The sequence below is a fragment of the Bufo gargarizans genome, chromosome 1, assembly GCF_014858855.1.
Source record: "Bufo gargarizans isolate SCDJY-AF-19 chromosome 1, ASM1485885v1, whole genome shotgun sequence".
In the NCBI taxonomy this organism is placed as follows: Eukaryota; Metazoa; Chordata; class Amphibia; order Anura; family Bufonidae; genus Bufo; species Bufo gargarizans.
Genome location: NC_058080.1, coordinates 741965983 through 741988221, shown reverse-complemented (window position 1 = coordinate 741988221; position 22239 = coordinate 741965983). Strand labels below are relative to the sequence as shown.

Here is a 22239-nt window from a genome sequence, read left to right as displayed (position 1 = left end):
TTGCAACTGTAGTGCTTGATGAAGGTATGACTTCTCTTCCATGCAGATTTGTTCTCGGTCCAGGAAACAGACATTGTACTGGTTTAATGGGATTTAAGAGCAACGGCAATCTCGCCACTAGCTGTGTAAGCTGCAGAAATAGCTAAAGAAATCCATCTGGAACTCTGCTGCTTTCCTACCCTGATGTGGACCTCCAGTCTTTAGTTGCTTCTAAATATTGCAGGGCGGCCTGTCTGACGTTGAGGTTATGGTAGGTTGTTTCCTGAATACTCTTTGGGTTAGCACAAAAATAATGGAATTATGACATCATGGCACCGAAGGAAAGAGGTAGATACCTTGGGTAAAAAACTCAGGTCTAACTAAAACATAAGCTTTCATCAGTGATTCTGAGAAAAGGTTCCTGAATAACGAGAGCTTGTATCTCACTAACTCTCCTCGCTGAAGGAATCACTACTGAGGAAATTGTCTGAAGTGTAAGAAACCTCATGGAGATTGAATCTAGAGAGGAGAAGTCATATATAACACAACTACATTAAGGTTCCAAAGAGGGACCAGATTTTTTATTTTTGTTTTAAACCTGTCAGCTGCTCCAAGGAGTCTAGAAAGTGTCTTTCAACAGACTGGTGTTCTACAAAGCACTCAAGGCTGAGACTTGGATCTTAAGCGTATTATGGAAAAAGCTCAGATCTATGGACAGCTTGTAAAAAAAATCTAATCCCAAGGGGATATTTGGAGAATCCTCATTCTTTTGTTGCCCACAACATGAAGCAATTATTTTTCCATATTTAAGGAAAATTTTGGAGGTGGTAGACTTTCTACTACATAGTAAGTTCTGCACCACTCTCAGATATGCCATTTGGTAACAGGATGGATTTCTCAAACTCCAGGCTGATAACTGCAGAATTTGTACATTTTTGGTAGCGGACTGGACCCTGGGTCAACAACCCTGGAGATAAGGGGAGTTTAATGGGTTTTTCTAAGCAGATTTTTCAGTAAGCCCAACAAATTCCTCCTGGGTCAGTATGGCATGATGAGAATTAGAGTGCAGTCCTCCTCATGAACATCGGAAAGACTCTGGGAATCAAAGGAATAGGGGGAAATTACACATTTCTGGGATTTTGTTTCACAGTGGAGAGAATTATCAGTCCTATCACATGTGGACACAAATTGTACATCCTGATGTCAAGCTAGTCATAACAGTCTGAGTTGTAGAGGGCTCCAACACTGAGCGTTGTGTGGCTGGGACACTCGTGCTGAAGCTCCAAAGATGGCCTGTCCACAAGGCAAGTTTGTAGGTAATAGTCCCGGCGCCATTATAAAAGATCATGTGCTTTATGACTGTGAAGACTGGAAAGGGCACGTTCTGACCCCTGAGTCTGATGTGATCACCAAGGCCTTACTCCGGTCCCATGCTGCCTCTCTGCATGAAGCCCCCTGGGCCACCACTGGAGGGAATTTCATTAGGGCTACAGTGACTGTATAGACGGGGACCAGGCCGCAACATGAGGAGGGAATGCCTCTGCCCGTCGGATCTGACCTTGGCCTAGAAAGAGTAAAATGTCTTCAGCTCAGAATCCCAGAGGAGCTCCCCGCACCTCACTGATCTGCTTGCTTTAACAGGACTAAACTCTGGAGGGGTGGAGTTTTAAACATTTCTGTGTTTTTTGTTTTTTTTCCTGTTCTATCAGAAGGCAGTCTCATATGTGCTGTCATGGAGACAACAAAAAAATTAATAAAACTAAAACATAAATGATATGTACCCCAAAATGGTGCCATTAAGAAAAAACACAATAGTTCACACAAAAAACAGGCCCTTATACAGCTTTATTAATAGAAAAATATAAAAGTTGCGAGTCTTGTAATGTGACAGGGAAAATATAAAAAGTATAAGGTACCGGACCTGCTCCATAACAATATTAAATACATGTAGTATTAAATTGGTCTCTTACATCTGATGAGGCCGGTGTACTGACTTTGAAACACTATTAGAATGGCTGATATAAAAATAAGCATTTTATGAGTCCATCTAGAATATTAGCGTTCTCATGAGTCCTGTGTGTCCACCTATAATATAATTGACAGGCTCCTTTACCTTTCAATGTACCTCCTCCTCTGCTGCTGCTGAAGACACACGTGTTTATCCTGCAGTAAAAAGAAAATGTTCATTTTATTTTATGGGTTTGTACAAATATTTATTGGATTCTTCTAATGAGTACACCAGGCTTAAAGAGGACCTTTCACCAGAATAAAACTTCTAAAGTAACTATACAGGCATGTAGAGCGGCGCCCAGGGACCCCCCTGCACTTACTGTTATACCTGGGCGCCGCTCCGTTCTCTATGAGCTGAGCGCTGTGATTGGCCAGCGCTACAGCATGGGAGAATGAGCCGACGGCAGGTTCCCCTGGGTGGGGCCTAACTGTGAAGATACCGAAGGCAATAACTGGAGAACGGAGCGGCGCCCAGGTATAACAGTAAGTGCAGCGGGGTCCATGGGCGCCGCTCTACATGCCTGTATAGTTACTTTAGAAGTTTTATTCTGGTGAAAGGTCCTCTTTAATATCTGTTTGATAATGGATGCAGTTTCTGTTGAATGGTGACAGATCAGTAATCCTTGTGAACTTCTATAGTTAGTGTTGAAGGGCAAAATGTGCCATGCCGAGAGCAGGACTGGGTGCCAGTCATGGTCGGGCTTTTCACATTTTTGAGTTTTTTTTATCAAGTCATTTTTTACTGTATGTAATAAAAGTCATGACCTAGAGTACCAGAATCCTGGACTTTGTCAGGAAGTTGTAGAAGTTCGTAAGATTGAAATAACAAGTGTAGTTTTTTTTGTTAGCCAAAGCCAGGAGTGGATTCGAAATAAATGGCCTATAGTTCTCCTTCCTGCTGACTCAACTTCCAGCCAAATAGTAATGCTATAAGTTTGTCTACTCTGTAGTTTGGGAAAAAGACACAAGTTTTCAATTCTTATCTTCACAGAAAACCCCAGTAACAATTCTGAGGAAAACGTCATGTTATCTCTAGAAGATGATGATATCATGGAGAACTTTTCAGAAGAAAACCTCATTACCCCTAATGTTCATCCAGGACGTCACAGAACAGATCTTTCATATAATCCCCCTAATCATGAAGAACCATCTTCTGACCAATCGCAGATTTTAACCACAAGTACAGCTCAGAAAGGGGGTGAAAGGTTTTACTTTGATAAAGAGTCCACAAAAAGCTCAGGTCTTTCTACACACAGAGTATTTCACACGGGAGAGAAGCCATACTCCTGCTCAGAATGTGGGAAATGTTTTACACTGAAATCACATCTTGTTATACATCAGAGAAGTCACACAGGAGAGAAGCCTTATTCATGTTCAAAATGTCAGAAATGCTTTACACAGAAATCACATCTTGTTACACATGAGAGAATTCACACAAGGGAGAAGTCATATTCATGTTCAGAATGTGGAAAGTGCTTTACAGAGAAATCAAGTCTTATTACACATGCGAGAAGTCACACAGGAGAGCAGCCATATTCATGTTCAGAATGTGGGAAGTGTTTTACATATAATTCACATCTTTCTATACATAAGAGAATTCACACAGGAGAAAAGCCATATTCATGCCCAGAATGTGGGAAACGTTTTACACAAAAATCAGCTCTTGTTATACATGAGAAAAGTCACAAAGGAGTGAAGCCGTTTTCATGTTTAGAATGTGGAGCATTTTTTACACGGAAAGCACATCTTGTTAGACATGAGAGAAGTCACACAGGAGAGAAGTTATATTCATGTTCAGAATGTGGGAAATGTTTTACACGGAAATCATATCTTGTTACACATGAAAGAATTCACACAGGAGAGAAGCCATTTTCATGTTCAGTATGTGGGAAAAGTTTTAGACAAAAATCAGATCTACTTAAACATGAGAAAATTCACACAGGGGCCAAGCCGTTTTCATGCTCAAAATGTGGGAAATGTTTTACACGGAAATCGAGTCTTGTTATACATGAGAGAATCCAGTGCTCAGTTCGGTAACAGACCTCTGAGGTTGGAATGTAACCCGGTGGAGGCGGAAATAAAAAGGGCTTAATTAAATAAACCATTATCCACTTTGTATGTAGCACTAATGGCTGTGCAAGATTCTCCGATTGATACATTTTTTGTCAAATGGAGATGAGATGTGGTGGATCTAGAGGCCCATCATGTGAAGGAATTGAGCCACACGTGGAGATCCACGGTTGTTAGTGCCAGAGATCAACTTATACAGTTGAAATAGTTACATATAATGTACTATACACCTGGTAGATTATTTAAGATGCGCAGATTGGCTAGCCCTCAGTGCACCCGCTGCGGATGTGATGAAGGCTACTTCTTTAACATGGTGTGGCAATGCCCGATTATCCAGGAGTTTTGGGTAGAGATACATGCCTACATAAACACTAAACTAGGATTTCCAGAGATTTGCACGCCAAAGACGAGTCTGTTGGGAATAGTCAATGATGTTATCCCCACAAAATATGGTAGGAAACTATACAGGCTGCTTCTATATTACGCAAGGAAAACTATCCTTCTAAACTGGAAGACCCCTAAAATACTTACCAAACAACTAACCACAGTTGGTCAATTCTGATCTAGGGCTTTACAAGCTTGTTTACGAACATCGGACAACCACTGACCGTTTCCTTAAAATATGGGGTCCTTGGATTAATGCACAAACAGTAACACCTTGATTGAGTAATATTTCCTTGTTTGGTCCCGTGGGGGAGTGACTGGTTTGAATGTGTGTCCGTGTCACTGTGATGGAACATTTTGCATTTAATATTGAGGTTTCACCACCAAACTACCTGTACATTCAGTTCTGAATAAGGACATGGACTTTGCTCAGTGGAAACCACTGGATTACTTATGCTAATGTGATTGTCTTTGTACTGTTATACCTTGAAAGGGTTGTTTTTCTCTTTGAAAATTTAATAAACAGATACTATAAAAAAAAAAAAATACATGAGAGAAGTCACACAGGAGAGACTCAGAATGCAGGAAGCACTTTTCAGATAAAGTTATATATGGATATCTGTCACGCCGGTGACAGGTTTGAGAAGGTTGGAAAGAATATCTGCACATTAGTTATCTGACAGCCTCTTTTGGTTTCACTTTGTGTGTTGCTGGTATGTCCACACAGCCTGTTCAGGTGTGGATCATGTGACCTTCACCTCCCCCTCTTAAGTCTGACTTTACCCATCACTCCTTGCTCTGGATAGCTTCATTTCGTTTTTGGAAGAGCTGGAGTGTGGTTCGTGGTGAAGTCCCGTTCGTCCATCATCCATCAGCCTCAGAAGTTAAGTGTTCCACTTGTTCTGTTTTGTATTCCCCCCCCCCCCCCACCTTTGTTGTTTACTAGGCCTCAGCGAGACGCTGGTTCCTTCACCAGGGAAGGAGCGGGTTGTCTCTGCCCTGTCATTAATATTAGGGCGTCTGAGGGCCACCAGGGTTTTCTAGGTTCCTGTGTATGGGCATCTCTACCATCGAGAGGTGCCCATACGGAAAGGAGTTAGGGCCAGGAGCAGGGTTTTATAGGTGGTGACCCTTTTCCTTCCCTAGCGGTGAGGCCTAGTAGCTTTTCCCTTCCTTCTTGTTGTCTTTTGGTGTTCTCCCCTACTACATCCGTGACCAATATCACACAGGAACAATTTGCAACCATTTTTATATATTTTAACATATTAGGTTAATCATTGTCTTAAAGGGTTTGTCCACCTTTAACTTGTTATATCAGACCACACATAGTGGCCAGACCTGTGGTAGTGATCATACTTAACTTGTCCCCGCCACTGGGTTCTGGCTAATCACTTCCAATGTCTGGGCATGTGACTGCTGTAGCCACTGTCACAGGGTCACGTGCCACATGGGTGATATGTTTCTGCTACAAGCATTCATTGGCTAATATGATACATTTATTCTGTGGGTCACTACGATTATGATGATGCCACATTTATATTGGTTTTATTACGTTATTCTTGCATAATAATAAACACCTGTTTTAAAAATGTATGTTTTTGTGTGGCTGCACCTCAAGACCCGGAACATTTTTTATTTTTCTGATGACAGAACCGGAGACGGCTAATAGATCGGATCGCTTATTACCGTAGCATGTAACGGGTATGGCTGGAGAAGTGGTTTTCATATTGTGTGTGCAAATTTAACCCTTTAATGACCAGCCCTGAAAAGGCCTTAATGACCAAGCCAGAATTTAGATATCTGGCATGTGTGACTTTATCAGAGAACTCATTAAAGTTATTGCACTTCCAAGTAATTCTGACATTGGTTTTTCCTCACATATTATACTTTATTTAGGTGGTAAAATTAGACCTATACAATTTGCCTTACAGATATACATTACCATATGTTTACTTTATTTTAGAAGCACTTTTGAAAAATGTTTTACATTCTTGAACAATTTTGAAGTCTTACAACCGCTTGTCTCTAAGGGGCCTTATCTTTTTGGTAGAAATGAATTAAAAGCAAGTGAAAATTAAAATTGCATATTTTTTTTCACAAATGTGTCCTTTTTAAAGATGACTTTTTGAACAGTACACATAAAAATGAAGAAATGCACCGGATATTTTATCATTCTACTTCTCCCATTTTCAGACCTATTCTCGTTGTGGCCCTATTCCGGTGCCGGCACACATGGCAGGGCCCAGAAGGAGCAGCCAGTTTCTCTCAGGGCACAGATTGTACTTGAAAATATTTCAGGGCCCATTGCACGGTTATATAGGCATAGAGCTTAAAAAAATGAACATACACCTCTATTCAGCAAATGTTCCAACTTTCGGCTAGAGAGGTCTTCAATTATCTCAGGGTTAAACACTTACTAGCATCTATTATCACGAAGTCCCCTCCCACTCATACAGGGATCCTACAACTCTATTGCTCCCAGGGCTTGCTGAAAAAAGGGGCAACAGGACGTATATATGAATACATGGGAGAAAAATCTAAATTTGCCAAGTCCAATTCATTCAAGAAATGGGAGCGAGAATTGGGCACTACATTTTCTGGGGATGACTGGTCCTCTGCATTGGGCTTCTTAACCTCTAACTTTAGATGTGTCACTCATTATGAGGCTGGTGTTAAGACTTTATTAAATTGGTACTTTACACCCCAAAGGTTACATATCATATATCCTACATCCTCTCCCCTGTGTTGGAGGGGCTGTGGAAACATAGGCTCTCTGCTCCATGTTTTATGGGCATGCCCAGCTATCACGGATTTCTGGAAGCAGGTGTTTGCATTGCTGGGGGAAGTGTCGGGTCAGGACATCCCCCCCCTCCCCGGAACTTGCTCTCTTATTCTTGGGCATTCGGCGCTTGTGCCCGTCGTATAGGCCCATAGTGGGGCACATCTTACTCAGCGCTAAACTGGTTATAACCCGCCATTGGAAGAAAGCGAGTCCTCCAGATATCTTGGAGGTGGTAACTGAGCTAAACACCACCTGCCGTTATGAGAAGATGATTCCATCCTCAATGCTCCCTCCTGTAAAATACAGACATACCTGGAACTCCTGGATAGCCCACCCGAAGTTTTCTAGGTAGATGTCCCTTAAACAGATGGCCCCTGAGAGAGGAGTGGTCGTATAGATAAATATATACTATCGGAAGGGTCCCTCCTGTAGTTGAGCCTCCTGATTAGACAGACCTGTGTTCAATATTTGTTGTTTCTGATTTGTAAGTTCTATTGATGACTTATACTCAGTGACTGCTACATGTAATCCATGATAATGGAAACCTTGTTTATGGAAATATCAATGTCCCTGGTGGCTGCGTCCACCTTGAATTGAATTGTTTTTGCAATAACAGTTCTGCTGATCATTTTATGAAAATGTTTTCAATAAAAAAGTTGAACTAAAAAAAAAATGAACATAAATGACCCCATTTTAGAAACTACACTCCTCAAACTTTGTTAACCCTTTAGGTGTTCCACAGGAATTAAAGCAAAATGGAGGTGAAATTTAAAAATTGTATTTAATTAAATTTTGCAGCTTTTCCATTTTAATCAATTTTTCCTGGCAAGGAAGTGCCCGGGTTAACTGCAAAACAAACCTCAATATTTCTAACCCTGATTCTATGTGGTTGTAAGTTGCTGTAGGGGCACCCAGCAGGATACAGAAGGAAAGAAGATCAATATGGTTTTTTGAGGGCATATGTTGCTAAAATGGTTTTTGGACACCATGTCATAATAGAAGACACGATGAGCTACAGTGGAAACCCCCAAAAGTGACCCTATTTTGGAAACAACCCTTCTAGGAATTTTTGGAGTGCTTTAACGCAATTAGCGTTTTACAGAATTTAGAAACACTGGGCCTTTAAAATGAAAAATATTTTTTTCCCCAAAAATTTTTCATTTTCATAAAGGGTAATAGGACAAAAAGCACCCCACAATTTCTTACCCATTTTCTTCTAAACACGGCAACGCCCCATATGTGGTCATATACTGCTGTATGGGCGCATGGGAGGGCTCCGAATGGATGGAGTGCCATATGGCTTTCAGGGAGCAGATTTGACTGGAATGGTTTTGACACCATGTTGCATTTCAAGACACCCTGAGGTACCAGTATAGTGGAAAGACCCAAAAAGTGACCTCATGTTTGTAACCTACACCGCTCTAGGAATTTTCCAATAGATGTAGTGAGCGCTTTGACCCCACAGGTGTTTCATAGAATTTTTTTTTTTAAATGGGGACATGAAATGAAAAATGACATTGTATTTCAGTTATATGTAGTTTCATAAGTAGTAACATTAGAAAAAGCACCTGCAATTTTCTTACTTAATTTTTCCCGAGAATGACAACACCCCATATGTGGTCAGAAACTGCTGTATGGAAACACCGCAGGGTTCAGAAGAGAGAGCATTAGGGGCCAATTTATTTGATTTACACAGAACTGGCGGACAGCTGCAGAGGTTCTGAGGGGAAATAACACAAACCCCCAAGAAGTGACCCCATTTTAGAAACCACACCCCTCACAGAATTTACCAATGGGTGAAGTGAACATTTTGACCCCACAGGTTTTTTGCAAAAAATTAAAGCTCAGCAGATGGTACAAAGTGAAAATTGCAATTTTACACAAATAAGCCATTTCACTGCCCAATATGTTGTGCCCATTGTATCCCAGTGTGATAAGTGAGCACTGTTATTATTATACCCTCCTTCCTGGTTTAGAAACACCCTACATGTGGCTCTAATCTTTTGCTCCGGAGTAAAAGGGCACCATGCGCATCTGAGGCCCAATGTGGTGCTGACAACTGTAGAGGCTCTAGAGTGAAATAAGAAATGGAACCCCCGAGCAATGACTTTTTGATTGCTTAATAGTATGCCTTTTGTGAGGTGAGGTGTCCTAAAGGGGTAGGTTACCTAATATTTTTATAAAGCCGGTCATTACAGACACGACAATACCCAATGTGTCTATTTTTTTGTGCTCAGTTTTACACAATAAAAGCATTTGTCACAATTCTCTGAGAGCCATATTATTTAAAAATTTTTGTCGATTGCCTTATGTGGCACCATTTTGGAGTACATCCGACTTGCTTGCTTGATATTATGCTTTTTGTGAGGTCAGATGAAGAAAAAATGACTGGGACTTTAACTTTTGGGGGTCTGATCCCCTCTACAATGCATTACAATACATATACCCTTGGGTTCAGGGTCTCATAGGTTTCTGTGGCTGGAAGGCTCCAATGCCTATGTAATGCATCGGGCAGCCTTAGCAGTCATCGGCCCCCTGTGACTGCAGAATGGGGGCATATGGGGTTGGAGAGGGAGCCCCCTCCCTCCGCAAACACCATACATGCCGCGGTCAGCGTTATGTTATCATCGACACTGGCGTATACGGCTGGTCCCCTGTGCCTGAAATGACCAATGGCAAAGCTCCTTACAGCAAAGAGCTTTATTTATTGGTTGGTATAGGCGCGCACTGGAGATATACAGGTCCTGCAGCAGGGGAAACCGGCGGGAGCTGGAAGGAGGGGCCGGCTACCGGGGTGGCTGTTGTAAGGAGAGCGGAGCGCACTTCCGAGGACCTTGGGAAACATGACAGGGCCGCTGGAGAGCTAAGGAGCCATGATAACTGTACTTCCCCTTTAAGAGCAGAGATGTGGTGTGTTAATCAACACTGTCTACTACTAATGTCCTTTAGGACTCAATTACACCACTTTCCCTGCACCTACCTACTTAACTAAGACTTAACTTTTATTTCTTATTATTTAATACTTATGGTGTAAATTACTGATTTTGTTAAAATTCTCAGTGATCACTGGCCATTTGTATATCCCTTTAAATCACCCTGTCAGGACTGTCATCTGACTGGGTTTCGATACACACTTTTGCTAGCAGGCTGCGCGCTTGCCTGTATTTTGTGTGTGTTCAGTGCAATTCATTTTATTATACTGTTATGGCCCAGTGATAGACTGCCATAAAATTCAGAGCCTCACGCTGCCCCCCGACATGTTTCGCCGTATCACGGCGTCTTCAGGGGTTAGGGCAGAGTGTAGCACTCTGCCCTAACCCCTGAAGACGCCGTGATACGGCGAAACATGTCGGGGGGCAGCGTGAGGCTCTGAATTTTATGGCAGTCTATCACTGGGCCATAACAGTATAATAAAATGAATTGCACTGAACACACACAAAATACAGGCAAGCGCGCAGCCTGCTAGTAAAAGTGTGTATCGAAACCCAGTCAGATGACAGTCCTGACAGGGTGATTTAAAGGGATATACAAATGGCCAGTGATCACTGAGAATTTTAACAAAATCAGTAATTTACACCATAAGTATTAAATAATAAGAAATAAAAGTTAAGTCTTAGTTAAGTAGGTAGGTGCAGGGAAAGTGGTGTAATTGAGTCCTAAAGGACATTAGTAGTAGACACTAAGGAGCCATGGACTCATGTGACTGGTCCCTGGTGACCCTGCTCCCCCCTCCTCCTGTCACCCCACTAGTGACCCTGCTCCCCCTCCTCCTGGTCACCCCACTAGTGACCCTGCTCCCCCCTCCTCCTGTCACCTCACTAGTAACCCTGCTCCCCCCTCCTCAGGGTCACTAGTGGGGTGACAGGAGGAGGGGGAGCAGGGTCACTAGTGGGGTGACAGGAGGAGGGGGGAGCAGGGTCACTAGTGGGGTGACAGGAGGATGGGGGAGAAGGGTCACTCGTGAGATGACAGGAGGAGGGGGGAGCAGGGTCACTAGTGGGGTGACAGGAGGAAGGGGGAGCAGGGTCACTAGTGAGGTGACAGGAGGAGGGGGGAGCAGGGTCACTAGTGGGGTGACAGGAGGAGGGGGGAGCAGGGTCACTAGTGGGGTGACAGGAGGAGGGGAGCAGGGTCACTAGTGGGGTGACAGGAGGAGGGGGAGCAGGGTCACTCGTGAGATGACAGGAGGAGGGGGGAGCAGGGTCACTAGTGGGGCGACAGGAGGAGGGGGGAGCAGGGTCACTAGTGGGGCGACAGGAGGAGGGGGAGCAGGGTCACTAGTGGGGTGACAGGAGGAGGGGGGAGCAGGGTCACTAGTGGGGTGACAGGAGGAGTGGGAGCAGGGTCACTAGTGGGGTGACAGGAGGAGTGGGAGCAGGGTCACTAGTGGGGTGACAGGAGGAGTGGGATCAGGGTCACTAGTGGGGTGACAGGAGGAAGGGGGAGCAGGGTCACTAGTGGGGTGACATGAGGAGGGGGAGCAGGGTCAAAAAGTCAGTTTCAAGGAAAACAGTCACCTTGAGTCTGGTGTTTGTTCACACCATGCAGCAATGCAGAAGTCCTTGGACATAGCAGAAACCACCTGCTCTCACGCCAACAAGGTAGCAGACCCAAACTCCCAGGTCCCAACACAGAGACTGACAGAGCTTCACTGTCAGAGAGGAGTAAATTCCTCCCAATTGACAGTGCTGCCTGTGTTTTATAGCCCAAACCAAGACCCGGCCTGGAACGTGGGGAGAAGCCACCCACCCTGCACTTTGGCTTCTCCCAGTAAGAGCCGACCTGGATCGGCTTTACAGCCATACTAAATAGCAAAACCATGTTAACCAGCACTAGCTGCCGCTGACACATGAAATTACCGGCTCTTACCTCACCAAGGCCAGAAATCTCAGTGACACATACCTTCCGTCAATGACGGACCCTTGCGCCTTCCCACATACCTCCCCTTTGTTCAACCCTGAGGGGGTGAACACTCGCTAGACAGTGTACCCAGGACAGGGCATCCACGTTTCCCTGTAACCTTTCTGCCCTGTGTTCCACTGAGAACTTGAAGTTCTGTAACGACAAGAACCATCTGGTGACCCGAGCACTCCTCTCTTTGGCTTGGCTCATCCACTTGAGAGGGGAGTGGTCGGTCACCAAACTTTCTCCCCAACAGATAATAGGGGAGAGACTCGAGTGCCCTTTTGATGGCCAGGCACTCTCTCTCCACTATACTGTTACCTAGTCTCGTCTGGGGAAAGCTTTTGGCTCAGGAAAACAACAGGATGTTCCTCCCCATTGATGTCCTGAGAGAGTACAGCTCCGAGGCCTACTTCAGAGGCATCGGTCTGTACCACAAACTCCCTCTTGAAGTCGGGCGTCACCAACACCGGGGACCCACACAGGGCAGACGTCAAAGCGGAGAAAGCCTTTTCTGCCTGTTCATTCCACTGAACCGTCACTGACTTGCGTCCCTTCAAAAGGCCTGTCAATGGTGCGGCAACTGTAGCAAAATTGGGGCCAAGCCTCATATACTATCCCACCATACCCAGGAACGACTTTACTTGCCGTGTAGTGACAGGTCGGGGCTAATTCCTACAGTCATGTGAAAAAATTAGGACACCCTTTGAAAGCATGTGGTTTTTTGTAACATTTTTAATAAAAGGTTATTTCATCTCCGTTTCAACAATACAGAGAGATTAAAGTAATCCAACTAAACAAAGAAAACTGAAGAAAAGTCTTTTCAAGATCTTCTGTAAATGTCATTCTACAAAAATGCCTATTCTAACTGAGGAAAAAGATAGGACACCCTCACATGTATTCCCTCTTAAATTGGCTCAGATCTCACACAGGTATATCACACCAGGTGCACATAATTAGTAGATCGTTACTCTGCATGTTGAATGAGGCTTGCCCTATTTAACCCTCAGACATTTAGTTTGGTGTGCTCCTGACTGTTGAAGTGAGAGTGAGCACCATGGTGAGAGCAAAAGAGCTGTCAGAGGACTTCAGAAAAAAGATTGTAGCAGCCTATGAGTCTGGGAAGGGATTTAAAAAGATCTCAAAAGATTTTGAAATCAGCCATTCCACTGTCCGGAAGATAGTCTACAAGTGGAGGGCTTTCAAAACAACTGCCAACATGCCCAGGACTGGTCGCCCCAGCAAGTTCACCCCAAGAGCAGACCGCAAGATGCTAAAAGAGGTCTCCAAAAACCCTAAAGTGTCATCTCGAGAACTACAGCAGGCTCTGGCTACTGTTGATGTAGAAGTACATGCCTCTACAATCAGAAAGAGACTGTACAAGTTTAACTTGCATGGGAGGTGTGCAAGGAGGAAACCTTTGCTTTCCAAGAGAAACATCGAGGCCAGACTGACATTTGCCAGAGATAAAGTTGACAAAGACCAGGACTTCTGGAATAATGTTCTTTGGACAGATGAGTCCAAAATTGAATTATTTGGACACAACAGCAGAGGACATGTTTGGCGTAAACCAAACACAGCATTCCAAGAAAAGAACCTCATACCAACTGTGAAGCATGGAGGTGGAAGTGTCATGGTTTGGGGCTGCTTTGCTGCAGCAGGACCTGGTCAGCTCACCATCATAGAATCCACGATGAATTCTACTGTGTATCAGAAGGTGCTTGAAGAACATGTGAGACCATCAGTTAGAAAATTAAAGCTGAAGCGGAACTGGACCATGCAACATGACAATGACCCAAAACATACTAGTAAATCAACCAAAGATTGGCTGAAAAAGAAGAAATGGAGAGTCCTGGAATGGCCAAGTCAAAGTCCAGATTTGAATCCCATTGAGATGCTGTGGGGTGACTTGAAAAGGGCTGTACGTGCAAGAAACCCCTCAAACATCTCACAGCTGAAAAAGTTCTGCATTGAGGAGTGGGGTAAAATTTCCTCAGACCGATGTCGAAGACTGGTAGATGGCTACAAGAACCGTCTCACTGCAGTTATTTCAGCCAAAGGAGGTAACACTCGCTATTAGGGGCAAGGGTGTCCTATCTTTTTCCTCAGTTAGAATAGGCATTTTTGTAGAATGACATTTACAGAAGATCTTGAAAAGACTTTTCTTCAGTTTTCTTTGTTTAGTCGGATTACTTTAATCTCTCTGTATTGTTGAAACGGAGATGAAATAACCTTTTATTAAAAATGTTACAAAAAAACACATGCTTTCAAAGGGTGTCCTAATTTTTTCACATGACTGTAATTGCCTCAATTTTGTTCACCTAAGGTTTGATCATTCAGTGCCCAGTTACATACCCCAGGTACTTGGACTCTTCTAACCCTATCGTGCACTTTCTGGGTTAGCGGTTAAGCCAGCTTTCTTAAGGGAGTCCACTACAGCCTGTACTTTAGGTAGGTGACTTTCCCAGTCGGTGCTGGGGATAACGATATCATCCAGGTACGCCAACGCTTACCGACGATGTGGGTGTAGTACAACGTCCATTAGCCTTTGAAACATGGCTGGAGCGCCATGTAGACCAAAGGGTAATACCTTGTACTGATACAGCCCCTCTGGCGTGATTAAAGATGTTTTTTCCTTGGCAGCCTCTGTTAAGGGTACCTGCCAATACCCTTTAGTGAGGTCCAACACTGAAAAATACCGGGCTTGGCCTAACTTCTCAATATGCTCATCTACTCGGGGCATGCGATGTGCGTCAAACTTGGACACCTCATTCAGTTTGCGGAAGTCGTTACAGAACTGCAATGTCCCACCCAGCTTGGGTATTAAGACTATCGGACTGGCCCAATCACTTTTTGACTCCTCGATGACACCTAGCTGGAGCATTAGCTGCACTTCTGCCGCGATGGCTTGTCGCTGAGCCCCGGGTACCCGGTAAGTTTTAACCTGACTTTTACCTGAGGCTCAGTGATAATGTCATGCCGGATTATGGACGTGCGTCCAGGGAGGTCCGACAACACATCCGTGTTCTGACTAATTAACTCCCTGGCTTCCTGAGCCTGTTTAGAGGAGAGGCTGTCAGCAATTATAACAGTGGCAGCCGCTTACCTTGCTACAGACAGAGGGGCCGAAACCGCTTCCCCTAAGAACCCTGGTCGTGGGCTGTCTTCTGTACAGGTTTCCCTATCTCTCCTGTTTAAGCAGATTCACATGGTACACCTGCTCTGGCTTTCGCCTCCCTGGCTGGTGTACCTTGTGATCTACCTTTACAATTTTTTCAAGTACCTCGTAGGGCCCCTGCCACTTAGCTAGGAACTTACTGTCTACAGTCGGTACCAGAACCAACACCCGATCACTCGGTTTAAAGTTCCGGACCCGAGCCTGACGATTATAGACCCTACTCTGGACTCACTGCACTGCCTCCATATGCTCCCTAACCAAAGGTAAAACTGTTTCCATCTTTCCTTGCATCTGGGTGATATATTCACCGAGAGTGTGTCTGCCATATAGAAGTTCGAAGGGCGAGAACCCAGTAGAGGCCTGGGGCACTTCTCGCACTGCGAACATGAGATAGGGCAGAAGAAGGTCCCAGTCCTTCCCATCCTTAGACACCTTTCTACCAGGCCATCAATTTGCAGACGATACAAGCACGTCCGTAACTGTTTTATGTGGAGCAACTTACAGAGTTCCCTCATGACCATGGACATAAACGGGGTCCCTTGGTTGGTCAGAACCTCCTTAGGCAGACCCACTCGAGAAAACATCTCCATTAACTCCTTAGTCGAGATGGCCTTGCGGTTCGCCCGTCGGTCGTTTCGCTGCGAACTTTGTGTGTTCGCGATTTGCTGAACATGCGAACATATGGAGATATTCGCGCCCGACATATTCTTTTACATTGTGAAGAACTTTGACCCATGACACATCCATCAGGTGGTAAAGGACGGCCAATTGAGACGTTTCAGCACATGGACGTACCCCCTACCTTATAAATAAACCTGATCTGGCCACCATTTTACATTCAGTGTTTTGCCAGTGTAGGGAGAGGTTGCTGTGTGGAGCAGGGACAGACTGTTTGGGACACCAAACGCTACCTAATAGGGCCACAAAAGTATTTTTAAGGACTGGTATAGGTGTGCTATAGATAGGTGTGATATACAGAGGGGTGCGATATACTTATAATATACTTTTATAATGAGTCAAAAACACATAGATCTATATAGTGATAACCTGGAAGTCAGGGGCCTAGGGACTAGGGGCTTACTATGGCCATTTTTATATAGCGTAAGGTTCCGGACGGGGTCGCTCTTATCAGGGCGGGTGGTCTGAGGTTAGGCTATCAGGGCCAGAATAGCACCCCCTGTAGGGCAATATCAGGCACAGTTCTTTGCCCACCCTGTCCTTCCATACCACATCATCATCTAGCCCAGGGATAGATGTTTTTTGCTTTCCCTCCGGGATTTATGGATGTGCACTGGAACCCTCCAGATTGTGGTAGGACATATGGTTTCTGATTTAGTGCCGCCGAGCACCTGATTTGGTGCCGCCGAGCACTTGTTATTGCCGACCACATCTATGCTTTTTGCTTAACTTTAATAATTTAATTTATTTTCATTTTGAGGGATATTTTTTCCATTCACACGTCCTCAAAATGGGTCCGCACCCGTTCTGCAATTTTGCGGAATGGGTGCAGACCCATTCATTTTCAATGGGGCCGGAATGTGCTGTCCGCATCAGCATTTGCGGATCCGCACTTCCGCATCCGTGCTTCCCTTTCCGCAAAAAAATAGAACATGTCCTATTCTTGTCCCAATTGCAGACAAGATTAGGCATTTTCTATTATAGTGTCGGCGATGTGCGGTCCGCAAATTGCGGAATGCACATTGCCAGTGGCCGTGTTTTGCGGATTCGCAAAACACTTATAGACGTGTGAATGGACCCTCATAGTAACATTATTAAAGGTTACGTTTTATCTTTATGTATATTCTGATGGATTGCCTTCCTTGTACAATGTTATATATACTTTCTATGTTAGACAGTATATTATAGTGCATTTGTATTGTGCGGCGGTCGTGTGCGGTTCTGCTGCGATACTGCAGGTATATAGAGGGACAAGCGTTATTGGAACAAATCATTTCTACTGGTGATATACCAGTCGCCCCCCACAAAAAACTGATTGAAGCGGAGTGTTATACCAATATACTTTCTTTATAGTGTATTTGGGTACTGTATAGTGCATTTGCGCATGTGCAAAAATTATATTGCCGATATTCCGCATTGAAAAAAATTATAAATGGAGATCGCAAATTCGAATAATTCATCTGGTGTCACCGTCCATGTTGTGGGACTATTTGTGCACTTCTAGTAATTATTTCTTGGCTGCAAATATGAGCTGAAGGTTTTTCAGGTTCGTCTGCCATTAAAATGACTGGGACCCGCCGCGAACTTGCGGTTCGCGAACATTTGACCGCGTTCGCCCAATCGCGTTCACAAACCGTCCCGGCAGATGTTCGTCCATCACTACTTTTTAGCTATGAGTTCGGCTGATGTATGACGCAGTGGCACCGTCTCCGGGTACCGAATGGCGTAGTTGCTGATGACCAAGATGTGTTGGTGCCCTCTAGCGGACTTTGGTACTGGGCCTATGAGATCCATAGCTATCCGTTCCAATGGAACCTCAATAATCGGGAGAGGGACCAGAGGACTCTGGAAATGTGGCTGGGGGCTGGTTATCTGGCAGTTTGGGCAAGACTTATAATACTCTTCCACCTCTCAGAACACACTGGGCCAATAGACCCGCTGTAGAATCTGGTCCTGCGTTTTCTGCTGGCCCAGGTGTCCCCCGAGAACATGTTGGTGGGCTAACTCCAACACGAGCTTGTGATACGCCTTGGGCACAACCAGCCGTTCAATATGCTCCCCCCGTAGTTTATTTACCCAGTACAGCATCTCCTGTTGAACCACAAAACGGGGAACATAGACTCGGCCCCGGTTGTTGCGGCTCACCCTCAACTACTACCACACTGGTGCTGTGCTGTACCAAAATTATCTCCAGACACGTTATGGTCTGTCATCTCCGGACCTGGTGGCAAGTCCTCCACATCTCCCACCATCACACTTAGTGGGGTTGTCTCCCCCTCTTCCACCGAAGTGGCGATCACCCCTACCGCTTGCCCTTCGGACTGAGGTTCCCAGGGTTCTGGTCTCCCTCCTGAGTCGGGCCACTCTGCTAGGGTTACGTCTGTCTCCTGGGTATCGGTAACTTTCATATCTGGCCATAGTGCCGGGAAACCGGGGAAGTCTCTCCCAATTATAACTTCATCCTGTAATTTTTTGGCGATGGCCACCTCATAAGTCCTCCTGCCGGCCACTGTTGATAGAGAGACCAGGGCGGTGGGATAGTGCTTTAAATCTCCATGAATAGACACTACGCCGACCTTTTTGGCCAGTATACTTGGCGGGCTGCACCAGGGCAGCTCTTACCAGGAACACCAGGCTCCCTGAATCCAGCAGAGCCACCGCCAGAGTGCCCCTCACTTCCACCTAGCACAGGTGGCTATTGTCTATAGTCTCGGAGGTTCCTGTGGCACACAACTTCTTGTCATATAGTAAGTCGCGGTAGCCATAGTTGGTGTCCATGTGTTCACCCCGATGGGGACAGTCGGCCCTTAAGTGTCCAGGCTCATGACATCACCAGCAGACCACCGGGGCTGGGTCTACAGGGGGTACGTCCCGGGCGGGTTTGGCTGGCACGCTGCCAGGTCTGGGGTGGAGATTTCCAGGGTTTGACTGGCCCGCTCCCAAAAGAACCCCCCTGTAGATTTCTGGTGGCCTCATAGCGCTCCACCAGGTTGACCATCTCCATGGCATTACCCGGAAACACCTGGCCGGTCCAGTGCTTGAGGGGGTACGGCAAAGCCCTCCAGGAGACATCCGCCAAGAGACGGTGCAGCATAGCAGTGGGGGTCAGTATGTCAGGCTGCAGCCATTTTTGCAAACTGTGTAACAAGTCATAATACTGCGGTCTGGCGGGTTCAACCGGGTTAAATTCCCAGTGATGCACTTGCTGGGCCCGAACCAACACATTCACCCCCAGTTTCGCCACAATCTCACCTTTTACGGTCAGGTAATCGGCCGCTTGCTCATTGGGGAGATCGAAAAAAACTTTCTGTGGAACGGAGCGACAACCTCAGCCCACTGGTCCCAGGGTAACTTCTCCCTCACGGCCACCTTTTCGAACACAGATAGGTCTCAACGTCATCTGAGGGGGTCATCTTAGGGATCGCCGCGTGGACAGCTTTCCGGGCATCGTGGACGTTCTGGGACGCTCCTGCCGCTTGCAATGCTATCACATGTTGTAATAGCAGCTGGTTAGTTTCCTGCTGCTGCTTGTTAGCCTCCCGCTGCTGTAAGCTAGCCTCCACGAGGGCTTTCACGACCGCCTCCATTTTGTCAGGGGACACGGGTCGTAAGCTTGCCGACTTAATGTAGGACATGCACTTGTGCCGGGGAAAACAAAATCTTTTCGGCCTTCAGGCCTGCCAGCATCCGACACCAATTGTGGGGATTTGCTCTGGTAGGCAGATTAGCGGACGCAGTACAGAGGCAACGACAACGTCTTTAACTTAAACAGTTCAGTGTTTATTCACACATAAGACTAAGAAAAACAAAAAGTCAGTTTCAAGGAAAACAGTCACCTTGAGTCTGGTGTTTGTTCACACCATGCAGCAATGCAGACGTCCTTGGACATAGCAGAAACCACCTGCTCTCACGCCAACAAGGTAGCACTGCACTTTGGCTGCTCCCAGTAAGAGCCGGCCCGGATCGGCTTTACAGCCATAACTAAATAGCAAAACCATGTTAGCCAGCACTAGCTGCCGCTGACACATGAAATTACCGGCTCTTACCTCCCCGAGGCCAGGAATCTCGACACATACCTTCCGTCAATGACGGACCCTTGCACCTTCCTACAATGCCTAACCCTATTAAGTGTAGCACACCTAAAAGGGCGGCCTCACTTCAACAAATGGCATTTATCATGTAGAGAAAGTGAATACAAGGCACTTACTAATGTATTCTGATTCTCCATATTGGCTCTTTTCCATCACATTATACACCGCTCGTCTCCATGGTTTGGACCACTCTGTATTCCAGCAGCGGTGGCCGTGCTTACACACTATAGGTAAAAGTGTTGGCCTATGCACACCTCCAGCCTTTCGCACGGCCACCGCTGCTGGAATGCAGAGTGGTCCAAACCATGGAGACGAGCGGTGTATAATGTGATGGAAAAGAGCCAATATGGAGAATCAGAATACATTAGTAAGTGCCTTGTATTAACTTTCTCTACATGATAAATGCCATTTACTGAAGTGAGACAACCCCTTTAACCCCCTAAGGCCCCTTTCACACGGACGAGTATTCCGCGCGGATGCGATGCGTGAGTTGAACGCATTGCACCTGCACTGAATCCTGACCCATTCATTTCTATGGGGCTGTGCAAACGAGCGGTGATTTTCACGCATCACTTGTGCTTTGCGTGAAAATCGCAGCATGCTCCTCTTTGTGTGTATTTCACGTAACGCAGGCCCCATAGAAATGAATGGGGTTGCGTTAAAGTCGCAAGCATCCGCAAGCAAGTGCGGATGCGGTGCGATTCTTCACGCACGGTTGCTAGAAGACGATCGGGACGGAGACCCGATCATTATTATTTCCCCTTATAACATGGTTATAAGGGACAATAATAGCATTCTGAATACAGACTGCATAGTACAATAGCGCTGGAGGGGTTAAAAAAATAAATGTAACTCACCTTAATCCACTTGTTCGCGCAGCCCGGCATCTCTTCTGTTTTTATCTGTGAGCAATAGGACCTTTGATGACGTCACTACGCTCATCACATGATCCATCACCATGGTGATGGATCATGTGATGGACCATGTGATGAACGTAGTGACAGATGAAGACAGAAGAGATGCCGGCTTCGCAAACAAGTGGATTAAGGTGAGTTAAATTATTTATTTATTTTTTAACCCCTCCAGCGCTATTGTACTATTATTTTCCCTTTAAAACAGGTTATAAGGGGAAATAATACAATCTACACTACAGCTAACCCAAACTTGAACTTCTGTGAAGTCGATTTTGCGCTTGCAAAACACATTTCACCCCCGCGATAAAAACTGAACATCGGAACGCAATCGCAGTCAAAACTGACTGCAATTGCGTACGGGTCTTAAAGGGGTCCTCTCACTTCAGTAAGTGGCATTTATCATCTAGAGAAAGTTAATACAAACCACTTACTAATATACTGGTATTATCCATATTGCTTCCTTCGCTGGCTGGAATCATTTTTCCATCACATTATACACTGCTCGTTTCCATGGTTACAGACCATCCTGTAATACTTTAGTGGTGGTCGTGCTTGCAAACTATAGGCAAAAGCATCAGCCTCTCTGGTGGCCGGGACCATAGGAGCGCACACAGGCTGGTGCTTTATCCCAGAGTGTGCAAGCACAACCACCACTGATGGATTGCAGGATGTTCTGTAACCATGGAAACGAGCAGTGTATAATGTGATGGGAAAATGAATCCAGCCAGCCAAGGAAGCAATATGGATAACAATATATTAGTAAGTGGCTTGTATTAACTTTCTCTACATGATGAATCCAACTCCAATCAGACACGTATCACCTGTTGTGTCATAGCTGTTTCACCTTTTCACATTCCGTATCCTTAAAGGGAGTCTTTCACCTAAAATGACCATTATACACCACAAACATCATGATATCCATTACATTCCTCATATTATAATCTTACCTTTCATATTGCTGTCCGTCGCCTATTCTCTCTTAAAAACACTTTTATTCCATATGCTAATCGGGTTCTGAAGGTGCCCAGGGGCGGCGTTTATGCGGCCGGTGCCCAGGCTCCACGGCGCTGTTCAAATCAAACCCCTCCCCTTTCACCCCTCTGGCCCGCCCTCGGTTCTTTAGATACCATCCTCCAGTCAATGACAAATCCGGCGCCTGCGCCTGCGCACTCCATTACCCACTAGGGCAGAGGCAGCAGAACGTTTAATCCGCATGCGCCGGCCCGTACATCCCGATCTAGCCGGCGGAAG

The 22239-nt window shown here is 45.4% G+C and overlaps 1 protein-coding gene and 1 pseudogene across 1 annotated transcript in view; one reads left to right on the top strand and one right to left on the bottom strand.

The window, feature by feature from the left end:
* The window catches only part of LOC122924966 (zinc finger protein OZF-like), a 212771-nt gene that overhangs the window by 17614 nt on the left and 172918 nt on the right, over positions 1-22239 (bottom strand). The window lies entirely within an intron of this gene.
* Positions 1-22239, top strand: part of LOC122924958 — a 93498-nt pseudogene that overhangs the window by 4888 nt on the left and 66371 nt on the right.